The sequence below is a fragment of the Rhinolophus sinicus genome, chromosome 14 (genome assembly GCF_057876585.1).
Source record: "Rhinolophus sinicus isolate RSI-liver-muscle chromosome 14, RSI-T2T, whole genome shotgun sequence".
Classification (NCBI taxonomy): Eukaryota; Metazoa; Chordata; class Mammalia; order Chiroptera; family Rhinolophidae; genus Rhinolophus; species Rhinolophus sinicus.
This window is the reverse complement of record NC_142514.1, coordinates 73747592-73774775: the sequence shown is the minus strand read 5'-3', so window position 1 is coordinate 73774775 and position 27184 is coordinate 73747592. Positions and strand designations below refer to the sequence as shown.

General features: G+C 37.2%; 1 long non-coding RNA gene across 7 annotated transcripts in view; it reads left to right on the top strand.

Annotated features, from left to right (window-relative positions):
- LOC141572137 (uncharacterized) overlaps positions 1 to 27184 on the top strand; it is a 408385-nt gene that overhangs the window by 356747 nt on the left and 24454 nt on the right. For 5 of the 7 annotated variants that reach the window (XR_016018669.1, XR_016018667.1, XR_016018672.1 and 2 more), the window contains one exon: positions 280 to 415. The exons of the other annotated variants lie outside the window; for them this stretch is intronic. This is a non-coding gene — a long non-coding RNA (uncharacterized LOC141572137). Of the gene's footprint in view, positions 1 to 279; positions 416 to 27184 lie in introns of those variants that run through there. 7 annotated transcript variants of the gene reach the window in all.

Genomic DNA, 27184 nt, shown 5'->3' with positions numbered 1-27184 from the left:
TGTTTCTTTGAGAGGCACACATTAAAGCAGGCTTCTCCTCTTTGCTTGGGAATTTTTTCTATTTTCCATCAGAGTTCAGAGGGCCATGCAGCACCCCCACCATTCATACAACTTACTATTTAAGCAATTTCTTTTAGGATATTAAGAGAACATGTTGTCCCTTTTATGTAACTTTTACTTTCAAAGTCAGACCAAATGAGCCATTAGGATGTTGTAAATTCATATCTTAAATTCCTTTGGCATCCTTTTAATATTCATATTTGTCTTCACACCCAGCAGAATTTTTCCAGCCCATCTATGCTGACCACCACTGATGAGGAAACCCATCTTTTTTTTGTTCCTATGGTGACGGCCTCTTTGCTACACACTTTATAGCAATCATTATTTGATACGGAAGACAACAAATTTAAAAATGCTCAGGTAAAATAAATTAAATCTTCTCATCCATTACTTTAGAAAATGATAGCACCACGCATATACAGTTTCAGATGAATTGTTCGAATATTTTTTGGCTAGATTGGGAGAACATGTACACTGATAAGAAGCCCATTTGATTTACAAAGTTTTCCATATTATTCATTAACACAAGGTCCTTAATATCCACAGCTCATTTTTTTCCTACTGATAATGGTTCCATTGTGCAACATATAAATATAATTTAAAAATATCCCTACCTGTATTAAAAATATGCAAACTTTTTTTTTTCACTGAATTCTCATGGGTTGTATTATGTAGTCAACTCAAGACTGAAGTTTATAACTTGAGTTATGGCTGGGGCAACAACATAAGAGAGGCATTGAAGTATTGTAACAGAGAATGTATTAATGATGTGTTTACAATGAGCCTACTTCTGCCATTATTATTAGATAAGTTTTCCTTTTTCTTTTTATCTATTAGGTATTTCACATGCAGCTATTTTTTTCTCTTTGTTTCTCCCATTTTCACTTAGCTCTTCATGTTTTTCCTTCTCTTTTTGATATAAAAATGATATTAACTGGAAAGTGTAAATAGCTTAGAGCTATTTAAGGAGGGTAGGAAAGAGAATTTGCCAGACCTGAAATATTTCTCTATCTGAATCTAGAACATAGCACACATTGATATGAGTTCTCTAATTCATGTCTATTTGGAAATATTGTGTACACATTTCAACAAATTTTGGCAAAAGCCATGTCCTCTAATGAGGAAGTGACTGTCCTCTTCTTGTGTCATTTCCCAGCCCTGAAGTCCTGTTTACACTAAGCTCCTTTGTTAAGGATTCAACATAAAGGTCTTTGATACCGTTGAGCCCATCTTTGAGTCATTCTTAGCTGACACTTTGTGTCTGGCTGGCAATTTTTCCATGAGTGGTAAGGTCAGCCTCACACAATATTACACAACCTCCCCCCACTCCTTGTGCGTCAGTGAGAATCAAATGACTCCTAATAGTGAAAAACAAAATCTTGGAGTAGGGTAGAAAGATGACCAATCTCTAAACAAAGCAAACTGATGTTCAGACTGGAAGGATTCTCTCATGTTCATTATGCATTTTACTGGTTCTCTGTGAACAGCTTTTACTTGCTAAATTACTCTTTTAAAATGTGTCTTTAATATACGTAATCATCATCTATAATTTGTGGTTTCTTTCCTTAATTAATAAAGTTACAGAACATTTAAAGGCAAGTCAGGCTCAGCAGTACAGTGAAGAGGTGTTGAGTATTGAGTCACAGAGTACTGAGTCAGCAGACCTTCCATCCACGGGTCCGTTTGAAGGACCCCTAACTTCTCTTAGTCTGTCATCTCATCTATACAGTTGGAATAATCATATCTACCTCACAGAGTTACGTATAAGTTAATGTGTATAAAATAACTCAGTAAACTGTAAAATGAAATAGGCTCCTATTCCTTTAAGAGCCAGAAGAGTTTGCTGTCTTGATTTGAGAAAAGGTCAGAATATGGAACCTTTTAGAAATTGCAGCCTAAAGTTTTAGAAAGACTGATTTGATAAATATTGGCTTAAACTAGTGGGATTTCCAATAGTCCAATTGCAGCATTTTTCTTATTACTTTGCCTCTGTGAGGCTATCATGTTATATTGGAAAAATCTTCCCTTAACCATGAAATTAAAAATGGAACTGCATTTGAGTTAGCTGCTACTATTTCAGTGACTTGTGGACAATGTATTTTGAGTAATTGGCTCCTTCCAATTGTTTTAGCTCTGACATTCATCCTCTTCTCAGTCCTTTCCTCACTGCTTGGAAAGAAGCAGTGGGGAATTTCCACTGATTCATCTCTGTCCAGTTTTTGATGGGCACATGCAATTTTTTTTCAAGAAGCAGGTGTCTAATTCAGAGAGACTGTAATACATACATTTTAAACCTCGTGGTAGATACACTAATTAAGGAACCTATAAATAAAGTTGAACTTTGGAGCCAAATGGTTGTTGGGGCTTGTCATCTTCATAATGAAAGTCTTTGCCATTATAATCTCATTTGGCAAAGATGCAGTTGCCCCCTTGGGAGATGACTTGCCAAATCGTCATCCATAATTCTGAATTGCTGCCAAGCCAGACTATAATCTGAAAACGACTTTACATTCTTTTTTTGTGGTCTGTGCCCTTAACCTCAAGGATTCAGTTTGTGAACATTGAACTGCCAGAAACTGGAGAAGAGCACCTTTTAGAAAATTACAGTCATTAAGGTATAATGCCATATGGGCTCAAGGGGTGGCATAGATGCTCAGCAGCGTCTTATTCATTAAGACTGAAATATGTATACGGACAGTAATAATAACAGCATATTTTAGAGTCTGTGTGTTATGAACGTGAGCACTGATGCAATTAGATATTGACACCCCACTTTATTTATTTATTTGTTTGTTTGTTTGTTTCTGGTATACAAAGTAACATAATAGTTAGACATTTGCACCCCTCCCAAAGTGATAACCCCCTCTCCCAATCTACTGACATCTTATATACCTATTACAATACCATTGACTAGCTTCATTATGCTATCCTCCACCTCCGTTAATACACACACACACACACACACACACACACACACATTTTTTTCTTATAGTTGACATACATCATTATTCTACTTCCACTTCAGCTGTACAATGCATTGGTCTATGAAGTGCTCCCCTTGGACAGCCTGCATTTTAACTATGTAGTAACAAAGTTCACCTCTCCCTTCATCTTTCATTTGCATGTGCACATGGAAGGAGAGGGCTAGAAATTGAGTGAATGCTGGCCTGAGTGCTTGGCTGTTTATTTACCTGACCGAACAGCCTGAAGCTTATATTCCTCTGTGTTATTTTTTCATCCAAATTAAGCAAGTCCAGTGGGTTGCACAAAAGTGACATACAAATATGTGTTTACTTGGAGGAATGCTTGGTGATGAAGCATCCACATGAGAATCCTGACAACCCAGTAGGTACATTTCAGAGTTTTTCCAGTTCAGAGCTATGTTTCCATCACCCTTGACTAATACCAATGCTTTTGTTGTTGTTGTTGTTACCCTCTGAACAGATCATTTTAAATTGTTCTCCATAGGGATGTCTAGCTGTCTATCAATCTTTCCATCTGAATGCAGGAGTATTTGATTAGTGTGTTTAAAGTAATAAAGATGTCAACAGTAGTGTCACCTTGATGGATGCTAATTATTAGTCTTTAATTGGGTCCTCTGCTTTGGCCACTATCCTTGCAGATTGTGATTTTTATGGTTAAAATGGTGCCCTGCTGTCCAAAGACTTAATCATAAATTTTGGTCTATCTTTGTCTAACGATTCTGCATGTAGTGGTATAATCCCAGTAACATACATTATCTTCGTTCGTTAAAAGCAAGCAGTGGCTTTCATAGGGGTGATTAATGCATTTATAAGGAGCTTGAAGAATCCTTGTTGGGATCACAGCAGAGGTTATGATGATTATTCTTGCTGGGCATTAGAATTAGCAGCAATGTTGCATAGGCTGTCTGAAGATAATTGAAGATATTTATGCAGTCCCTGTTTAGCACATTAACGTTGTAAATGAGACTATAACTGCAATGGTAAAAAGACTTAGGGTTTGTAACCTGAAGATGCTATCAGTATGTGGTTGTCACACCAATGAAACTAAAAGCAAGTTAAATTATTTGAGGGCTTTCCTTCTTTAGAACAAACAGTCTTGTTAAACAGATTTGGGGTCACTCAATTTGAATTATCTGTTGATTAAAATGTCTTTTCCACTGGGGTTTTTCAGGCTGAATTATCCCAGTGTTAATATATGTTTAGTCTTTAATCTCCTTACTCAAGCCCAGAGATAGAATTTTAAATAAGAGAAAACGTGCTCGGTGATATATACTTTTATGGGATTTCCAAGGTACGGATGATTTGTTCATGTAAATATATGTCTGTATGTACCACACATTAATACTTCTCTGAAATAACCATATTTTATTGAAGAGAAGCTCAACATAAAAGGATACCTTACTATTTTATAAGAGCAGTTTGCCTTCAAAGCAATTACAAAATATAACTCCTTGCACATAGTAGATATTTTAAAAGTGTTTTAATACCATTAAAGAAGATACAGTTATAAAAAAAAGGGTTGCTTTTGAGCTAATGTTAGTATGCACCTATTGCCTCATGTTTAATTTTACTTTTTTCTATGCTTATAAATTAAACTAGATAGTACTTCAATGTATGACACTCCTAAATGTTAGATGTGTTTATGTCTCTTTTATTTCCACTAATTTTTATGTTCAATTCTAATGATAACATCCTACTACAGTGTTTTCTACTAGCTCTATTCTCTTACATCTAGGCAAAACTGTTCCTTAACTTCTAGTAAAGAGAAAATAATTTAAAAAGAAATTGAACCATACTCATTTTCAAATAAGGAAATGTCAAACTGCATTATATATAGGAAGACAATTATTCCCCAAGTGGTACCAGCTTAGAGAAAGAAACCACAGACCTCAGAGACCAATCTGGGAGAATAGTCTTTTTATAAATAGCATGTACTTGACATTTCTGGAGGTGGCTATAGTTATAATTTGGGATGATTAATAAGGTCTACTTAATGTATTTCTTTGCTGGACATTTGAGGCTATATGCCACGCTGCATAGCGCTTAGAAAACCCTTCAATTTGAAAGCACTGTATTGGAGAATCTTTAACACCTATTTGGGGTTTTACAATGATGACTTACTGCAAAGTCTTTTTATCTTGCCATCATACAGTTTAAGGTAAAGGAAACGTTAATTTCCATGTGTTCTGGTATGCTCTGTCAGATAATGGTTACCATCAGTGAGCCAGTGTACATCTCTTTACCAGAGTGGTAATGTGGAAAACATACACACACAGAGTATAGCCTCTCTTACAGGGAAACTTTACCTTTTGGAATTTCACTCAGACATTGCAAATATCGGCGGGTCAGAAAGGGCTGTTGGAAAGCTTAGGTTGGATGAGGAAAGCCAGAATTAATTGAAGCAGGAATGGGGTGGGGGAGAAGCCTGGTGTGGAACCTAAGGGAGGACTGGAGGTTATCTGAATAGTGATTAATTCCCTGTGAAGGCAATACACATCCCCAATTTGTTTGTCCACTCATTTCCACAATTGCAGCACTCCGCTTACTAAGGAGGGCGAGTCTCATTAGAATAACCAGAGAGAAACTCTTCTGTGGGCACCGAGGATCAGTGGGCACCTAGTGGAGATCTAGGCCTTATAATTACACTGTGTGTGATTCTGCAAAGAGAAATGCAAACTGCTTGATTGGAGGTGTTAGCTGCGTTGCTTAGTCTCTCACTATGTGATTACTTCCTTTTGTAGTTTTGATAAATTAACATTGCCTCACGTATTCAACAGGAATATTTTTTCAAGTTGTTTTTTTCTTTTTTTTTAAGCCCCAGGGCTTCTGTTTAAAAATTCAGGTTAATTCTCGGAGGCTTTCAAAAGCATTTCTGCATCATGCTACTAATTAAGATAAGGTTATCATTTTAAGTTATACCAGGAATGCAATTAGAGCTTCTAGTGAGAACTGGAGCAATCAATTTTATACAAATTATTCAGACCTGGAAAGGTAGAATACAGTTTTAATAGGACAAGTGAACATACTGTGATTTATTAGATATAATGTGAATTCAGATGACACCTGAACACAGCATCTGCAAACCATCATGTGCCCGACGGACTGGGAATCCAGTTCAACAGCCTTTCATCAGAAGAGATTTAATAATATACCTTCTATTCCCCTTTGTTCAGTGGCCGTTAGTTTAGATTTGAGAGGGATTTTTGTTTTCAGATTTGAATGGTTTTAGACATTAGAAAGTCATCTGTAGGATACAAAGCACAGATGACCTAGCCCTCTCATTTATCTCCACCGACGTGTGTTGCAGTGAAGTCTGCTTGCTTGCTTTTTTCTTTTATAGTGTCTGCAAAGCCAGGTGACCAACTGACAGTGTAATTAACTCACTTTTTCTGTGTTGTCCATCTCTTCTGAAGAGTATTGGATGTTGGATAAGAAAGTTACATGTCTTATCTGCCAACTGTCAGTAATTACTTATTCATTAAATGGATACCTGTTTTCTAAGGATGTCTGAGGACAGAAGAGTTGAACAGTGCCTGAGAAGGTTGTATATCTTTTCCTCCTAAGATCACTGCAGGTCATTCCAAGCGCTGCAGTGGGACATATAAATAAATTATAGCACTTCTGGGCTTTCTTTTCTTGGACACCTTAAAAATATTTGCAACACTTTTTACTTTTTCCCCGGTTAGCTTTTATTCTCATTTAATATGTCAGTGGGTCCACACTTTGCTATGTGCCTAAATTCTTCAAATTGCAGCCATTCATTTCATGTGCATTTACTGAGCTTCTGTTATGTGCCATGAATTGTGCTAGTTATTTGGCATATTGTGAAAAAAAGAAAGTATACAACTATCTACAATATGAGCCTGCCTTTCTTACCTTCACCATTAAACACGTAACATACCGTCTCAACACGTGACCTTTCCGTATAATTTACAGAGATAAATACTATCTGGTACAATCTCATCCATCTTCTCTCTCCGTCATATATACTATTATCTACAGCGGGAAGATTTTTTCTTTCTGTTCTAGCTCATAGAAAATGTCGCATTTCTGTATAAAAATAACCTGATTCAATTACTGAATTATTTTCTTCTTCTCTTCTTTATGTCAATCTTTCTCACTCCTCTGCTTCTTCTCTTCAAGCGTAAAGCATGCTTAAGGTTTTTCCCCCTAACCTATGCATAAACAGTCAATAAAAATCTATTGTCTTACCTTTATTACTCATTCAAATTTCCCAGTTGCCAGTTTTCTTGAATGTGTGTCTGCATAGATTCTGGTTCTTCTTTCTCCTTTCCTTAGTACAAGAGTCTGGCTCCTGGACCAGCAAATCTACAGACCAATGAACACCAGTGGCCTATGTTTAATTCTCGTTCCATGTAACCTCTTAATAACATTTGGTATTTCATGCTTCTGGAAATTTGCAACCTTCTTGAATCCATGTTATTTTCTCCTGGCTTCCAGTCTAACTGTCTGATTATTCATCCTTAATTTGCTTTGCCAAATTATCCTTCTTTACCAGTCTTTGTAGTGACAGTATCCCTCAGGGTTTCAGCTTTACTTTTCTTCTTTACTTATTCTGTGTTAAGAGATTCTTAAAAGAAGATGCTTCAGAGATGAACTGTGAGTGCCCTAAAATCATATCCTACTTATATGGTACAGATTTGGATATGTGTATCTTCCTGAGAAGAGGAGTCATAGCTTTTATGTGATTCTCAAAGGCACCAAAGACTAAAATATGGTTAAAATCTTACTTCTTGAATGATTGCATCATATGTGGCATACAACTCCAAACCACTCCTGTTCCTATGTTGTGTTTTCTCTCAGGTAGCAGCATTGCTCTTCACAGTGGTTCTTTTTACAGTTTTTAAATTAAATTTATTGTGATAACATTGGTTCATAACATTACGTAAATTTCAGATGTACAGCTTTCTAATGTGACATCTGTATACTCTATTGTGTGCTCACCACCTGAAGTCTAGTCTACATCTGTCACCATATATTTGCCTTTACCCTTTGTCCTCCTCCCCACCTCTTTCCCCTCTGGTGACCACCATTCTGTTGTCTGTATGAGTTTGTTTGTTTGTTTGTTTGTTTTGTTTGTTCATTCGTTGTTTTCTATATTCCACATATAAATGAAATCATATGATTCTTATCCTTTTCTGTCTGACTTATTTCACTCTCAGGGTTCATCCATGTTGTCACAGTGGCAATATTTCATATTTTCAATGGCTGGGTAATATTCTATTTATCCATTTTTATCCAGCCATCCGTCAAAGAATACTTAGGTTTTTTCCATGTCTAGGCTATTGTGAATAATGCTACAATGAACATAGTGGCACATATATTTTTATGAATAAGTGTTTGCAAAACAATACTTTTGATAAGGGGTTAATATACAAAATGTATAAAGAACTCATACAACTTAACAACAAAAATACAACCAATCTGATTTTAAAATGGGCAGAGGACCTGAATACACAATTTTCCAAGGAAGACATACGGCTGCCCAACAGATATACTCATATAAAAAGATGTTCAACATCGACCCAGGCTCTTAAAAGATCCTCCTGTGTCTTCTCCTACATTCATTGATATACCAAATTCTCTCAGTTATAATTCACAAATATAATTGGGCTATCACAATTTTGTCTTAACTACATTCTCTGTCACCTATTTCTCACCACCCTGGTCCAACTTGCACAGTAGTTCCAAAAATGTCTTTTAATATATCCTAAGACAAAAAACCTGCTCATACCACTCTCTACTACTGAATATCCTTCTGTATATTCCTTCCCTCCGCCCATATAGGTTAAATTCCAAGTCACTTGGATTATAAAAGCCTTCATTGGAATTTCCCTTACTTATAAGAGCCTTTTGAGCCCTTTGCAATTCCCCAAATATGTTATGGGGCTATTTTTATTCCCTGAAGTGAAGTCCTCTCTGGTCTGCATGGGTGATTTTTATTTAACTTTCAAGATCCATCTCAGCCATTACCCTGTCATCGACATTTTCTCTGGTCCCAGGTAGAGTTAGTCATGGCTTCAACTCTGTCCTTGACTATTGTTGCATGAACTCTGTATCTTAACTTTTTAAATTCCTCCCCCAAACAACATGAGAGGCCAGGGAATTGGAAACCAGTTATCTGAGCATCCTCAGTGCCCAACATGGTGCTTCAAAACATGCTTTCTGAGAACCACAATCTCTCAGCTTTGGGCATGAGTACATAAACTACACTCTGGATCATATTCTGGATCAAACAAACAAATCAATCTTTTCTGATTCCTTCTTTCAAAGAGATTCTAACTCCTTTGATTATTAGTTATCATCTCCGAATTCCCCAGCATGATGCATTCTGAGTAAATGCCTATCATAGGAAACATATGTTGTAATATATATGTTATACACTAGGAGAGAGGCTTGGATCTATTTTGTGAAACAAGATGACTAGCATATATAAGCACAAAATATATTTTCTTTGGAATACCTTTGAAAAGAAAGGTGAATTCTGAGTATGCTGACAGGAGCTTCGGTGTAGTTGATATGTGACATCCTCCTTCAATTTTCAATGAAAATGTAGTATTTCGAAACTTTCCAGCAACAACTTTGCATATTACATAAGGAGAAAGCTCTTCACTCCCCTCCCCCAGGTAACTCACTCCCCCTCTTGCTAATGGTTAAGACAATCATCAGACCAAGGCAATTGATATCTTGGGCCTTAAACTTCACACTGGCACACTTTAATAAAAATGATGGATCTTTTCCTCTTTTCTGAGATTTGTTAGGTAATTTATTAACAAGATGTGTCCTAGGGAAATATATTTTTTTCTGCTATTACTCTCTTAGCAACATTTTTTGCTAATGAGAAAAGTGGATCACAGAGAAGTTAAATTACTTTTTATGGAGTTTTTGTCAGAGAACCATAAGTGTTATATTATTAAAAGTTACATTTTTTTTTCTAAAAGAAATGTAGTGCTTAATAATCTATATTAATACTTTATCCTAAGTCAACCTGGTAAATAGTTTCTAGATACCATGAAACCAGCACAAAGTCATAGTATCTTATCACCTTCTGATCTACCAAAACATCATCACTGTTTCATTTTAGTCCCTATATCTATGTAGAGAAAGAAATCATAGGCATTCTTATTCAGATTTTGATGAAAAATCTAAAAAGGAAACAAGATGAAAATAGGAATAGAAAGAGTTAATTTTCTTTCTGGAATCCCTTTCTTCCTAAAGGCTCCTAAAACATGAAAGGAACTAATTTTTTGGTTGTGTTGGTAGATTAATTGGGTGATGGGCATTCTGCTTTTGTTGTTACCGTTTCTGAATACTTAAAGATTTCCTTTCCTTTTTAGATGATTTAATATTAGACTTGATTAGATGGAATTTAAATCTAAGTCACTCTATTTTTCCAGAACCTTTGCTCAAACTTCATTTCATCCTACAAAGCGTCCTGTTATGAAACATCCACATCAAAATTCTGCCTTCATACCTTGTCACCAACAACTCAGGCTTGTCGTGAGTCTCTTCTTTACTCTCTGAAACTGAAGTTGCTTATGTTAGTTTTGGCCACCCCAATGTATTTTCTTTGTAATAGAATGGAGTCTAGTTTTGTAAATGCTACAAGGCTAGAAGCTGGATTATTATTTTTTTCCTGGATGGATATTCGAAGGCTTGCATCATTGTATCCTGGGGTATGTTAGAGTTGAGGGACTTCTCACGATGTCTGATCATGTCCATGAAACTCCTGCACATCCCAGATTATTGAGTGTCATACGCCATAATGATAATTAATCATCTCTGTTGCAAGGGCTTTTTGGCACATTTAAGAAGTTGAGGGTATGAGCTGATGGGCACACTCCTGTTAACATTGCTTTGTTACAAGACAGATTGGTCAAGGCCCCCTTCCTACTTCCTGAAAAACAAGCAAATCCTCTGGATGCAGATCCCCACTCCCTCTGTTCTACTTGAACTCTTGTTTCTAGCGTTTGGTACCTCCTAGGTTTCTGCTCACAGCTCTCCTATGAATGTTCAGCATCTTATCTTTTCTGCCATTTTGATTTTGCTGATGAGATTACAGATAGAACCAGCCATCTGCTTGTTGCATTCCAGAACTGGCTCTGCATACATCAGTTATCCATTTTTCTACCCCTGTTGAGTCCCAATTCATCAATGACAATCCTAACAGACTGAAGCTTCCTTCTCAGCAATATCTGTGCAAGAATAATTTTTTGGGGGTCTTGATTCCTATACATCAGTTCAAAGGTGCTACCAACTGGTCCCATATTAGTTCTTCGAAGACATTTAAGCAATGTTGTTAATATATGGGAGTGATAAGAAAGTAACTATGGTACAAGATTGTATGTTGAGAATTAAATTGAATAAATCTCCACAAAATGGTTCTGATTTATATGAGTCACAGTTAACCAAAATTTTTCTATAAATACATGACACAAGACATTACAAAATCCCTAAATTCTAATCAAGGTGGTCTCTGGGGGGAGAAAAGTGAGGCAGGACTGGAAAATATAATTTGCTAATAGAAACATAATCCAAGAATTGTACCCTGTTTTGAGAAAGGCTGTGTAAATATAACCAAGTTAGTGACTTAAGAAAGCATAGGAAAGGAAAGTCACAAAGGCAAATGTTGTTGATGCCCATTTAAGCATAGTCTGGTAGAGAGAAATTCCTGAATAAAGGACTTGAATGTTACCAGAAAAATTAATGGTAAATTGAGCATCTGTTAATGTTCCAGGTCTATGCTAAAAGCTTCGTCTGCATTACTCTCATAAATCTTCAAAATGACTTTTGAGGTACCCTTGGCTTTAAAGTATCTATGTGTTATATAGAACTTGACAGGTTCAGGGATTAGCCCTAGTTTTTGCTTATTACCAAGCAATTCAATTATAGAACTGGGATTTGAACCCACATTCAGAGGCTCTTAAGCGTACAGTCTCAACAACTATGCTACGTGACTTTCTTATACCAAGAGTATTTCCCACAAATAAATGAAACTTTTTTAAAAAAAACACTTTTATTTATTTTAAGTGTGTTTTTCCGGGACCCATCAGGTCCAAGTCAAGTAGTTGTTTCAATCTAGTTACGGAGGGCACAGCTCACACTGGCCCATGCAGGGATCGAACTGGCAACCCTGGTGTTATGAGCATCACGCTCTAACCAACTGTGCTAACCGACCGCCCCTAAATGAAACTTTTAAGGTCTTCTAACTATTCATATATCAGACAGGATCCTGTAGGCTCAAGACAATCAAGTTATAGGAGTTCCTCACCCTCCCGCATCCCAATTCCTTTGTGCCACTTTGAAAAATATTTCTTCTCCCACCCATTCATGGAAGCCATTAATCCGTTTTCTGGTTCCATCCACATTTTTATAGAAGGTTCATCAACTTGTAGTTATAGCTTGTCTGGGATGAAAATAGGCATCAGTCAGATTGACAAGAATGTCTGGTTGAATTGACAGTTGTGTATCTCATTGTAAATGAATAGATTGACATTCTGATTAGAATTTGGTTTCTATGTTACTTAGTAGGAGAATTCATTAACATGCTAAGTACAGACATGTGTCTCCTTGAAAATATTATTTTTTGATACAATAATAAGATGGCATATGCAAATGTTTCTGTATTTGTGAGAGTGATGAATGTGTGTCTGGATCTAAAAATATAGCTAAATATACAAAGTCAAGATGCCTGGTACACTCCAACATCTTCTTTAAATATGATTTGAATTTTTATTGGGGAAAATATTATATTGGTAATCAAAAGCCAGAATCATAGTGAAGCAAATATCCAAAATCATATTGAATTTCAAATATCCAAAATCATATTGAATTTAGTTTCAGTAAGTGTTTTGAACACAATTAATTCATCCAACAAGTATTTATTGAGCATCTTCGTCAGGCTAGAAACTGAATGAAGAAGTGGGGCATTGGGCAGAGGGTAGGTCATTCTCAGTCAGAAAAACAGCATGTGTGAAGTGTTTGAAGGAGAAGAACATGGCATATCGAGTAATGCAAGAAGGCAGAGATTGTCAGAGGAAGAGAAAGAAACCAATGTGAGAATGGTGTGAGTGCAAACTGGAGAAGTAGGCAGGCCTGGATTTATTACTAGTTTCTATGAAATATATTACGAAGAGTATCATTTTACTCACTGGCTCTTTCTGAATACACATGACTACTATTTGATTCACATCAGTCCCATCCTTACTGCTGAAGAAGCTTACGCCATCAGCGTACCATTTTTTATCATGTATGCTCAATGATGCCCTCTCATCTGGATTCTTCCCATTGATTTTAGATTTTGACTAAAGTTCTCCCATCTTATATACGCATAAACAACTATTCCGTGACTCCATGTCCCCCTACAGATATTGCTTTCTTTCCTCCCCTTTATGGGCAAATTTGTTGAAAACATTTCTCTTTCTTCATTTCCTTGCATTCCAGTCACTCCTGTAGTTTAGTTTCCGTCTTCATCACTCCATCAAACAGCTTTTTCTAAGTTTACAGTGACCTTCTATTGTCAATCCCATAGTCCTCTTCTTAGTAAACATCTTAATAGCATTAAAAAATATGTGCTGTTTTAATACTAACTCCTCTTGGCTTCTAGAGTATTTTAGTCATGTAACCTTCTCAACTCTTCTGTTCTCATACATCCTTAGAAAACAGGTATCCACTTTATGGATATATATATATATATATATATATATATATATATGTATATATATATATATATACATATGTATGTATATGTATATATACATATACATACATATGTGTATATATATATATATATATATATATATATATATATATATATATATAAATTTCTACCAATATATTTTCAAATTCATCTGCAATGAATCAGTTATTTAATGTTGGTACCCTCAAAATACCTCTTCTGTTTTACTTCCTACTATCTCCAAAATTAGTCTTATCCCCTTGCTTGGCTTATTATGAGAGGTAGTTTAGACCACACGTCCCAGGGACAGAGTGTGTGGGTTTCTGTCCCAGCTGTGTGACTTATGCAAGCAGCTAAATTTCTAACAGTTTCATTATGTATTAAAGATAATTATATCTGCCTCATATAGTTTTTGTGAGGATAAAATGAGTTTATATATGTAAAGTACTTAAAGCAATGCCTGGCAAATAGTAGATGTGCCTTGGATATTTATCCTTAGTTATAATTTGTGAATGAAATCTGAATTTGTATTATCTACTTACATACGTATTCAGTTGTCTATAAGTATCTCCACTTCCAGCCCCAAAGACACATCAGAGGGAATGTATCCAAGATCACATACATAGAATTCTGGTGCTTCCTACCCAGAAAAAGTCTGGTCACTCCTAGTGTTTCTAGCCTTCACGAGTGGCTCAACCATCTTGTCATTTGCAAAGGCCAGAGAAATACACCATGCTCCCCACCCCCCACCATAATTCCTCTTTTCTCTCAATTCTCTCATTTCCATGTTATCATCAAGCCCTGTCAACTTGACCCACTAAATTACAATTAAAGCTTCCATTTGTCAACGTTTTCACTGCCACCACCTTAGCTAGAGATACTGTCATTTCTTGAGTATGATCAAAAAGCGCACCCAGTGTTCACTCAGTGTACTCATCACCCCAAGTAAATTCCCCGCTCTGTTGCCACAATTCTCATTTCCAAAGGCCAACATGATGATCTCCCCTTTACTTTAAACCTTTTCATGGCTTGTTATTAATCTTAGGATAGTCATCAAAGTTCTTTATATGGTCTGTCAGTCCAGCCTCTGAGAACTCTCTAGCCCATCTTGCATTCCACCTTCTGCTTCTCCGTATGCTCCAGCCACACCATCCACTTTCAGCTGCATATATATACTTTGCATACTTCCCCTTCTGGAAAGCTCTCCTCAGTCCTGCCCCATTTACAAATAAATTCTTATGCACCCATTAGATCTCAGCTCAAACACCACTTCAGGAAAGCCTTCTCTGACCTCCTTATCTACTCCAGGTAACTCCCATAAACTATATTCTTTCAAACTGTATTCTTCTCTTTCAAATTTTCATTGTAGTTTAAGTTGGTGGTCTCCAAGATCACACTCAGGCCCAGTGATTTACCAGGACTCACAAGACTCAAGAAAACTGTTGAAAGCTGTTTTACTCGTTGTTACAGTTTATTACAGTGAAAGGAGACCAGTTAAAATCAGCAAAGGGAAAAGGTGCATAGGTAGAATCCAAGAGAGGCCAGTCATAAGCTTCCAGTTGTCCTCTTTCAGTGGAGCCGCAAATAGAGCCCTTAATTTTCCCTCAATGATGTGTGACAACATATGTGAAGTGTTGCCACCCAGGGAAGCTAACTCATGCCTTAATGGCCATGGTGTTTAATTGGGGGTCAGGCATATAAGCCTGAAACACCTTAGCTACTTCATCTCCAGCTCCCTAGAGGTCAAATTAATATAGTGTGATCCAAAGCCTCAGGCATACTAAAATAGGTGTTTGCCATAAATCCCATCATTAGCATAAACTTCCTGGTGTGGCTCAAAGCCTCAGGCATACAAAGACACTCTTACCTGGTGGGATACTGCAAGGACTCACAAGTCATCCATCTCCTGGGTGCCAGGCAGGGGCCATTCCTGAAGATTTTGGGAATATGTAGGGTTTAAGCTCCCAGGCCTGCTGAGTTATTCCTTTCCTGCTCAAGTTTCAATAGTTCTATTATATGATTAATGTCTATCTTCCCAATGGACTGCATGAGAGCAAAAATCTGTAACTGTTTTTACTCAGCATAATATACCCAGACTTTAATCATGGTTGCTGACCGATAGCAGGTGCTATGGAAATACTTGTTGAATGAATTAATAAAATCTTTTTATTGTCCTTCCTTCCTTCCAGTCTATACTGTGTTCTGCATCCTTTAGTCCCCACTGCTTTCATGGACTTTTTCTTTATTATCAAGTCTCATCATTCTGTGCATAAAGTTATTTTGTGCGAATGAACAATATAGAGTAAGAATGTAAAATATATAGTATATTCCCATAACTCCCAATTATATTCCTGTACTTCCAAGTAATACATGTAATCAGTATATCAGATTGTGTGATACCTACTTCTGCTTTAAGAATTTCAGTAATCAAGTCATGTTTAACTTTAAAGCCACTGACTGGATATTGAATTTTATCCTGGCTATCTCAGAAATAAAGGGAAAAGTCCCCTGGAACGAGGGGGTATGTCCCCATTTTCTCTGTGATTTAGAATAGCAGACATGTCTGTCCCAGATGATCCTCAGCATTTTAGTCTTCAAGATGCATGTGATATCCAAGCACTTGGCTCCACGCACAATCTCTTTACTCAGCCAGGAGACAAAAGGTGCAGGGCCTATTTTGGCCAATGACTTTGAATAAATCTCTTTTCAAAATTTTCTTTATTGTGGTGGTATTGGATTCTAGCCCCAAATATAAATATCCATAAATCTATGCTATCATAAAAATGATTGAATCAATAAATGGGGGAGAAGTGACAATTTTCCTCTGCAGAAGGATTCCAAATAATGTAGTTAGATATTCTGCCGACAGGTAGGTGGGACATAACTTGCTACTCCTCCGTGTGGGCTGCACATGGTGACTTCCTCCCAAAGAGCACAGCGTGGAGAATTGGGAGGGGGGTGGGGAAGAAGAGTAACTTTATGAGGGAGAAACGTGTCGAGCACCGCCAGAGCCTGGTGATCAAGGTTCACATCAGCAGAATAAGGCATGTTAGGCTATGCACCCCTAATATGTGATGAGAAGGGCAATGGCACTTCACTTCTGTGGCTTTCACCTCCCCCGAACCCATAAGGAAAACAATCAGCTCAAGCAAAACTGAAGGTCATGCTACACAATACCTGAGCAACACTCCTCACACTGTCACCATAATCAAAAATTAGGAAAGCCTGAGAAACTCATATCCAAGGGACAACTAAAGCCACATGACAAATTAATGGGGTGTCCTAGATGGGGTTCTGGAACAGAAAAGGGACATTAAGTAAAAAGTAAGGAAATGTGAGTCAAGTATGAACTTTTGTTAATAATACTGCATCAGTTATTCATTGTGACATATATAGTAAGATGTTAATAGGGAATATTGGGAATTCTCTGCAGTATCTTTTCAATTTTTCTATATGTCCAAAACAATTCTAAAATTTAAAAATTATTAAACATTTGTTTTGGGTGTGTAAAGTGTTTCAATTTAATCTCAATGCTATTCAGTGTAATTTGTTTATCATTTATTTGTGTTTCATCAAGAAATATCTCAAGTTGACTGCAGTTATTTGGATTTTTAAAAGTGATTTTTCTGTAACAGACACAGAAAACATTACATCATTGCTTTATTTTGGGGAAATAACTATTTTTTGTGATTATGAATTTCTGAAGATTCTTTAAGAAACTAGAAAGACTCTAAAATGTTATGAGTCAGAGTGTATCCAGTTTAGAAATAACAGGACAAAACCATTAAATTAGCTAAATAAATTGGCAGAAAATCAAAAACCGTATTTTTGAAAGCATGAGTCCAGACAATGTGTCTGTAAGATACACTTTACCAACTTAGTTTGATTAATTTTTGTTTTTCTGAGGAGATGATTCTTTTCTGTAATTATCGTTCTGTTTCCCCTGACAGGCTATCTAGTACTGGCCGCCTTAAGCTCCCTGTGAATTGAGTTATTCTCAATAATACTCTGTTTTATGAAGGCATTATTTGAGTGGCTGTCCACTGTGATCTGGTTATTTGGAGTTTTACATAAAACAGGTGGTTCTTCTATCTCATCAACATTTCTTATTATCTAGAATTCACCATCTTTTTGTTGGTGGCCCATCATACTTAGTCCATCACAGATGGGGCTCTATCACACTGTTTGCCCATTTGTTTGGCTTCTATTTTACATCTTGGGCATTTCTCTTAGACACCCCAAGTTCCCTTGTTTTCAGACTTTATCAGGGCTCATGCTATAAGGTTATATGTTTACTTACATTTTGATTAATTCCCAAAAGGCTTTGCAGCAGCTAATTGTATTTATTGGGCTCTGAAATGATCCAGGCAACTCCGATTCTAATCAGAGGTGGCATTTACTTTTAGTGGGGCTAGGACTGATGCCCATAACCCAAGAGCAAGCAGACTCTGATCTGTGAGCCCGTGGTCCCAATGCTGCTCTACAGGGCCATCCTTAATACCCAGATGCCTCGGTCTTGACCCTGTTTACCCAGACATCCCTACTGATCTTTTTTTCATTCAGATAATGCTTTGAACTTGACCTATTGTGCTATGACTAGAATCTCAAGAGCGCAGGCTAGAGTCAAACACAGGAAGGTGTGAATCTTGTCTCAGTCATTTGTTAGCTTTTGGATCTTGAGGAAATTACTTAACCTCAGTGGGGCTCAGTTTCCTCGTCTGTAAAACCAAAATAATAATAGTGGATTTGCAGAGTTATAAAGATTAGATTAAAATGTTTCTAAAGTTCCACTAGAAAGCCTGATTCTATATCATGGGTGCTTAATGCACATTCATCATCATCAGTATGATGATTCGATTGGGTTTATCTGCCTCACCTTCTCCTTATCTGGCCCTTCTAGCTGGCTCTCTATTGCGCCATATCTCAGCCCCACACGTTGATTTATACATTTATATGTTTTTTTTAGTCTCTGTCTCTGACATAAACAAACTTGTCAATTTTTGTGCCCTACTTTAATTTTCTTTAAACCTCTATAGGATGCCATTTTAATAGGTACCACTAGTGTAAACATGCCATTAGAAATGTTATATTTTCTTCTTTGCGTTTTGCTGTCTGTTGTTCTCATAATAACATGAAGAGCTGGGTAGAACCACGAGGGAGATCTGCTGTGGATTTGTATTGGGAGTGTTGAGGTCAGGTGAGAGAGGAAAGAGGAAAAAAAGAGGCAGAGTAATGGACTCTGGTAAAAGAACTCAGGAGCCTAACTGCCTGAATTTGCAACCAGTCTCCCCCCCACCTATTAGCTGTGTGGCCTTGGTCGAGTTACTTAACATTTCCTCAGTTTTCTCATCTATAAAATCGGGATAAGAATAGTAGCTAACTCATAGGTTTTCTTTTGAGGATTAAATGTGGAGTGCTCAGAGCTATGCCTGGCATGTAGTAAGTAATAATTAAGTATTTAATATTATTAGAATTATTCTTTTCCCAAAGCTTCATAATATCGACTACATCTGATCATCTTACTGATAGATATGGCTTGTTACAGCCTCAGTAATTACAGAGTAACAAGTTCATCTTTTATCTTTTTAGTATGCCTATACAAATAAAAGTTTGTTCTTTCCAAGTAGGTACACTAAGAGGTGGTATACTTAAGTCAATATATCAACATTTTTGAAAAATTATTTAAAATTTTTCTTTAGGTTCTGCAAAAAAAAAAAAAAAAAAATTAGTTTGGTTGCCCTCACAATTCTTTGTCTTTTGAATGTAGAGTATCAAAAGTTAGACATTTGTGACAACATGGATAGATCTTGAGATTACTACGCTAAGTGAAATAAGTCAGACAGAAAAAGTCGAGAACCATATGACTTCACTGATATGTGAGATATAAACCAAAAACAACAAAAGAACAAGACAAACAAATGAGAAACAAAAACTCATAGACACAGACAATAGTTTAGTGGTTGCTAGAGGATTGGGGAGGGGGGATGGTAGAAGCAGGTAAATAGGGTCAAATATATGGTGATGGAAGGAGAACTGATTAGGTGGTGAACACACAATGTGATATATAGATGATCTATTAAAGAACTGTACAAATGAAACCTGTGTAATTTTACTAATCATTGTCACCTCAATAAATTTAATTTTAAAAAAAGAAACAGAAAAAAAAACAAAAAACCAATTCTATTAAATTTAGATAAATGATCTATGTTGAAACTCTCTCTTCTAAATATTTGTATATTTTCATGTACTCATATAATTACATAAATTGCATAACTTTTAATCTTAATAAAATTTATACGCAATATCCATGTACACATAAAATGTGTATGAGAATTGAGAGGGAGTGTCAAGATCCAGTATTTAATGTAAAGTGAATTATTTTCATAAAGAAAAAGTCCACCGTTGAGCCACAGTTCATTTAAAAAAATCACACAGAACCTTTATCATGTTCTGTTTTTTAAAAAGCATAATTGAATTTAATTGAATTTTTGACATTATAGAATGAATTCTACATAAACCATGCATTCAGGTAAATGGAGGAAAAAATAAACATCCTTGTCTTTCTGGTTCTGGAACTCTTTTCTTCCCTTCCATATCTTTACATTCCTATAGACACCATAACACTATAGCACTGATCTTGGGGGGCCTGTGGAAAAGGCCATCAAATGCAGGGGGGCCGTGCTCTGATGAGATGCTCAATCTAACTGAAAGACTTGGGTGTGTGTATGGCTGTCTCTTCTATTGCTGGAGAAAGCTTCATTGCTTTAGCAGCCAGCAATATATCTGTATTTATTTGGCATCTTAAACATGGTATTTTAATTATTTTAAAGTTTCCTCTAAAAGTCTGCCTCACTACTTGAATGGAGATGTGGTCATTTGTGCTAATTGCATTTGAAAGTCTCTATTATATTGGTGACAATAAGCTAATGTTTACAACTTTTGTTCATATCAAATGCGATTAGGCACTTAATTATGTAACAATTTGCTACCTTGGTATATTTTGCAAATACCAAAAAGCATCAGTCCATTTCCCTAATGCTGCCTGTGTCTGAACTACAGATGCTTTGCATAGCTGTGGCTTCTACTTCAGGAGCCCAAGGTCTTAGCTTGAGAACTCTCTGCCTGACTCCCAGACAGTGATTTGAGACTAACACAATATTTTTATACTAGGGGCTCTGCAGTGAGGCTTTTAAAAATGAGATAAATTAGGAGACAGTATGACTTGTGGATCTCTAGGATCATAGACAGAGTAGTTTACATGTTGAAAACAAGATCTTAAGAAGCCAAAAAAGCTTCTGACACGAAAGCAGAGTATTAGAGCCTGGACATGAAGAGCCTTCCTTGTTTTACGGAGAGGATGGTGCTGAGACCAGAATGGTAAAGGGACATGCACAGAGACAGGCTGGGCCAAAACTGGGCCCTGATTTTGAGGAAATCAAGCCCACCTTCCCAATTTTTAGTTTCAGTTCTTTCGATCTCAGAACAATTGCATAGTCTAATACATACTTAGCAAAAAGATCAACTATTGTGCTCTGCCAGGTTAATGTCAGGAGGGTTGGATGTGTCTTAGAATCTCATCACAGAGTTAATTTTACTCTAATGCAAGATCTCAAGATGAGCTGGTGTTCTGTTAGGACGGCGTGCCATCATCCCCTCCCTCCACCCTAAGAATGTGAATAGTATTCCCATTGTGAGAACTGCTGATTGACATCAAGCACCTCTGTTATCATGGCTCTAGTTACAAATGCGAAAGAAACTAGATATTTTCAACCTAAAGGTTCTCTCTGTATAGTTAATTAAAGACATTTTAAGAAGACATTTGGATTATGGGAAAGCGATGATATCACATTATGACATTTATTTTATTCCTTACCCCAAGAATCTCAGTAATTGGTTCACCTATTCAAAACCGTTATTTTATCAGAGGGTAAAGGGCCCCCAGTGAGACCTCATTTACCTAATTGGCATCTTCTTTTAAAAATACCTCTGGACATAAATGAACTTTTTGATTCGTGAATGTGCCATTCATTTGCTTTGAGACAATTTAATATAACTTATCTAATTTCAGTGAAAGTCTATAGGAAATTTTAGCCAAGGGTTGACATTTTATTTATGCCATTCTATTAAAGAATCAATTTTATAAATTTAATTAAAATTCCACATAAACATAAATTGTGCGGCTCAGGAGGCATATTGTTGAGGTTCTCACTTTACAGCTGAAGAAACTAGAGCTTGAAAAAAGATAAACTGCTCACCTATAGTCCTATAACGAACAGATAGTTCATTGGAAAATGGGCCCCAGACCCAGAACTTTGGACTTCCCGTCCAGTATTCTTCCTACTAGGCCAGGCCATTTTACCGCCCTGAGTGGGCGGTAATCAGAGGTGTTTCATTCTATGCAAGGCTGTTGTGGTATAGAACAAACAGAAGTATGCTCATTGCTTTCTAAGAACTCATGCCCTCATGGGTGTTATGTCTTCCCATGAAAGAAAGTTGTGTTTTTCCAAATACAGTTGACTCTTGAACAACACGGGTCTGAACTGGACGCAGGTCTACTTGCGTGTGGATTTTTTTCAACAAATACAGTAAATGTATTTTCTTTTCTATGATTTTCTTAATATTTTCTTTAGCTTACTTTATTGAAAGGATACAGTACACAATACACATCACATACAAAATATGTGTTAATCGGCTGTTTGTGGTATTGGTAAGGCTTCCAGTCAGCAGTAGACAGTTAGTACAGTCGGCACTCTATATCCACGAATTCCCATCCACAGATTGAAAATACTGTTTTTGATCCACGGTTGGTTGAATCTGCAGATGCAAAACCTGTGGGTATGAAGGGCCAAATGTAGTTAAGTTTCTGGGTAGTCAAAAAGTGAGATGCGAATTTTTGACTGTGTAGAGGGCCGACACCCCTGACCCCCACATTGTTCAAGTGTCAACTGTACATCCATGTTTCCTTCAAAGATAGTTACTACTCCTTTTTATTTGTGTTTTTAATACCATAGAATCCAATCATGTGGTAACCAAAAGCAACAACGAGACCAAAAAACGGTCGGATAACTGCACACAGTCAGTATCTGATGATGGCAGCCTGTGGTTTAGGTGGAACAAAATGTGAATAGAGGCACAGGTGATCCCCATAAGTTACCAATGTGATGGGCCTCCCACGAAAGCAAAGGCAGGTTATGCTGCACTCATTGAAATCCAGACTCTTAGACTGAGGGAGGCCATAGTGCTGTTGACGTTGTGTGGTTACACCATTGGGCCATGTGGTACACGTCAGTCAAAGAGCTACCGATAAACTGCAACATATTCATAGGCTGGGAAATGGGATGTTGTCTAGAGTAAAAGTGACAGTGTAGTGGCTAAAGAAATGCAAATATTTCAGATAGAGAAGAAAAACCTGAGCGGGCGGTGATCAATTCCTTCTAATAACTGAAGGACCGACATATGGAAAACACACTAGACTTGAGCTCCCAAACTTCTAAATAGAGGGCCAAGAAATAGAAACTACATTGCGGCTTCTGCTAGTGTGGAATTAGACCTTTGGTTCAGGGCTTTTAAAGAATCAAGCTACTGCCTTCGGGAGATGGAATGGCCTGTCTCTCCCAGGGCACTGCGTTTCCAGTCACTGGAAGTATTCCCTCTGAGCCTGAATGGTGGCATGGAGGCAATATTTTAAAGGGCAGCATTCACAATTCAGATTTGCCTTTGGACCAGATGACCTTTTAAGGTGCTTTCCAGCACCTGGGGTTTTATGATTCTATTTCTATTATGCATTGATGCTGGGTATGTGTCACGTTGTTTGAACCAAACACAGAATGGACAGGAGCACAGCCTGGAATGTTGATGGCGCTCACATCTATTTTGTGTTTCAATTTCTGGAAGCGGTCTTTGTCTTTGTGGCGGTTTGGTCCCTGACCTTCTGTAACATTTGGAGCCCAGCCACACTGTCTTTGTTTACTGTAAAGCGCATGGAAAAACTGACTTCCTGACAGTGCTCTGCGAAGTCTAAGGTCAAACCACTCACAGGTGAACAAACACAGTCCTTCCACCTTAAAATTGTCATTTGGCCCCTGTAAAATGGACCAGGGTAATAATACTGTTTAACAGAAAGAGGGGAAATCAGTACTCTGCCAGCAGCTAGCAATTAGTCACTTTGTCAGTCAGCTTTGTGAAGAGTGAATGTTAATTCAGTATCCATTTTGGGGAAGTTAGAAAACATGGCATGTAATTTTAAGTCCTCTAGCAACCTACTAAATAAGCCTATAGACCCTTCCTTTCTCTACACTATCATCACATCGTTAGTATTTCCCAGGACCAAAGATAAAGAAAGCATAGCGTTCTTTTTCACTTATGGGCCTTAAGAGTTACACTCATTGAATGTTTATATCATCCAAGCTATTTCTTTCATGGTAAGACCTCAAAGTGGCCTAGATGGGTTGACTTCCTTTCGAGAGCCATATCCATGTTTTTTTACTAACTTCTTCTGTTCTTTACTGTCATCAAAAGCAGTAGGTCCCCTTTGTCAAAGAAAGGGAAGTATCTTCCTGGACAAGAGTATCTCAAACTCCTCAAGAGCCTAGACAGTGCCTCATTCATTTTATCCCCCTCCAATAACACACTGACTTACATTTGCAAGTCCACATAACACATTTGTGTGTCACTGAATAAAACAATGCCCTTGTTCACATATTACCCATTTACTCCAAATCATTTATTTGTGAGATCCAAGTTTTTCTCTTAATATTTAAAGATTAGTTAACTATAATGAGCTATAGCAATGTAAAGAAAAATAATTCCCAACATAAATTTACATTTTTTCCCCTTTAAGAATGCAGGAATAAATTTGGATTTGGCTATATTTTTTTTTTCTTTCTTTCCTTTTTTGTCTCCAGTGTAAGCAGCCTCTCGAAATGCCCTAGTTATCTAACATTGCTCTTGAACTCCACTTAGAGGTGATATACTATCCTTTTACTAAAATATATCTGGGTATTAAAAGCCCAATTCTTTATTGCTGATGAGAAAGATTATTAACACTTTTTTTCCCTAACTATAATATGAGGCAATAACACCCCTTTTTACTTCCAGAGCCAGAGGCAATATGTCATATTAACCTTCATTAACTGCCTAAGAAATGAGGTTCATTCATTAATTTAGCATTCTGGTTAGCTAAGATAGTGAGAGAAGGCTGTGGGTTCTCCCTTTGCTACATATAAATACACAAATGAATAACTAAATAAAGTAAATAAATAAGTAAATAAATAAATGAAAGGCAAAGTGTGTTAGCACACTTATTTTATTGCTTCAGTAAGTGCAGCTTTGGGGTTGGCAGCTAGTCCTGGATGAGGTGGGTCTGCAGGTGGTGGGTACAGATTGAGGTGGCTGGAGCAGCGGGGAGCAAGAACCACCAATTCTAAACAGGCCTGAAGAGGAGCATCTGAGGTGTGTGATGGGAGAAAGCAGGTATCATCAAAAATGTGGGCCAAAGGTGGGAAGAGAAAGTGGTTTTATTTCTATGTGTGTAATTGCACGATGGATCTTTCCCCTTTGCTGTCCTATGAAATGCCAAACTCTCTGTAGAGTTTTTCCTTGTATATAGCATTGTTTATAATTTTTCCATTTCTACCTCCATTACTTTCATTCACTCATTCATCATTTTGTAAAAAGCGTATCAAGTGTTGTGCTAGCTATTGGGGAAACAGATTAATGACACAACTCCTAAACTCAAGGAGCGGCTTTCTTTATTTATCTAGCTATAACAAACGGAAGGTCGACTTTACTATCATCATTCTCTCCATGCCCCAAGAATACCTCAGTTTTGTCATTTCTTTCTTCATAAAGCTTTGAGAATCCATCTCAATTTTTCTTCTGCCACTACCAGAGTTCAGGCACCAACCGCTTATAGTCAGACTATTGCAGGAGCCAATGTATCACTCTCTTATATCCAATCTCACTTCTACCCCATCCATCTTAGCTATGGCTCCCGGAATCATTATCCTAAATTTTGGTGGTTCTCATGCCTTATGATAAGGGTAAATGCCCTAGCCTTATGATGTGGTTCTCCTCAATCTAGCCCCACTTCTACAAAACGAATACCCTACTTGACCCACAGTGATCCCTTCATGCACCTCCAAGCAGAGTTATGTATTTTCCCCTCTCTGGTGTCCTTCCCGCTGTTTTTCCAGCTCTGAGGTGGAACAGCATGGTGATTAAGAAGGTGTCCTCAGGGGCCTGACATGCTTTCCCACATACTTGTTGTGTGGTCTTCGGCAACTCATTCAACTTCTCGTTTGTGCTTTTGTTCTGTATCATTGAAAAGAGCTTATTAAAGCAATACTCCTCTCATAAGATTAGTAAGATAGTCGGTTCATGGATGTAAATGCTTAGAAGAGACCCTGGCACGTAATAAGTGCTAGTGTTTCACTAATGCCATTGCTATTATTGTTATGACCAAACTCCACCCTCTACCCTGATCACACATGTGTGAATGTCTGCAAATTTGAAAAATCCCAGGGTGTTTTGGGGACCTTTCCTGGCATTTCCATAGAAGTAATTTTCCCTGCTTAGCCCTTCTGTGTCATGACTTATCTGATGCTCATTGGCAGGCAGATTTAGACTTATTTATTATTTTTATAGGAACTAAAACTTGAAGAGATAGCTACCATGTTTCCCTGAAAATAAGACCTACCCCGAAAATAAGCCCCAGTTAAGATCGTCAGCCAGACAGACGCATTTAGTATGTTATGACAATGTTCCAGAAGAAGATGACTTGACTGTATTTGAATAAATGTAGATTGTTGTACATGACAAAAAATAAGACATCCCCTGAAAATATGCTCTGATGCATCTTTTGCAGCAAAAATTAATATAAGACCCAGTCTTATTTTCGGGGAAACAAGGTAGCAAATCAAGATAGCAAATGGTTAGTGCCAATAGAAAAAGTAACACAGGTTCCATAGATTACACATTATCTGAGGGCAGGGACAGTGCCTCGTGTGTCTTTCTCTCCCTTATGGTGCTTTATGCCTAGTTATTGACAAAAGTAAGCCAACATTATTCTTATTATTTTCTGATTCCATGGGTGATATACTCAGAGTATCAGGAAGAGACCATTCTACTTAAATAGTTAAGGTGCAAGCAGATAATAGGATGTCTTTACTGGTAGCATATGAATGTGAAAGAATAAGGAGCCATCCTCAGTGTTGAACAAAGTGTTGTCCAGACCATCTGGACTGGGGCTCTGGACATAATGGTTTAGTGAGTTTAGTTTGGGGGCAGGCTGCCGAATGGACTGAAACAAAAAGAGGGAGACCAGAGAGAAGGTTTTTGAGTGTGAGGGTAAGAGTCCCTGAGCTTAGACTCTAGACATGAGGAATGGAGAGGACATTGTAAATTCAAGGGTTGTTTGTAAGGAAAAAAAATCCATGGGACT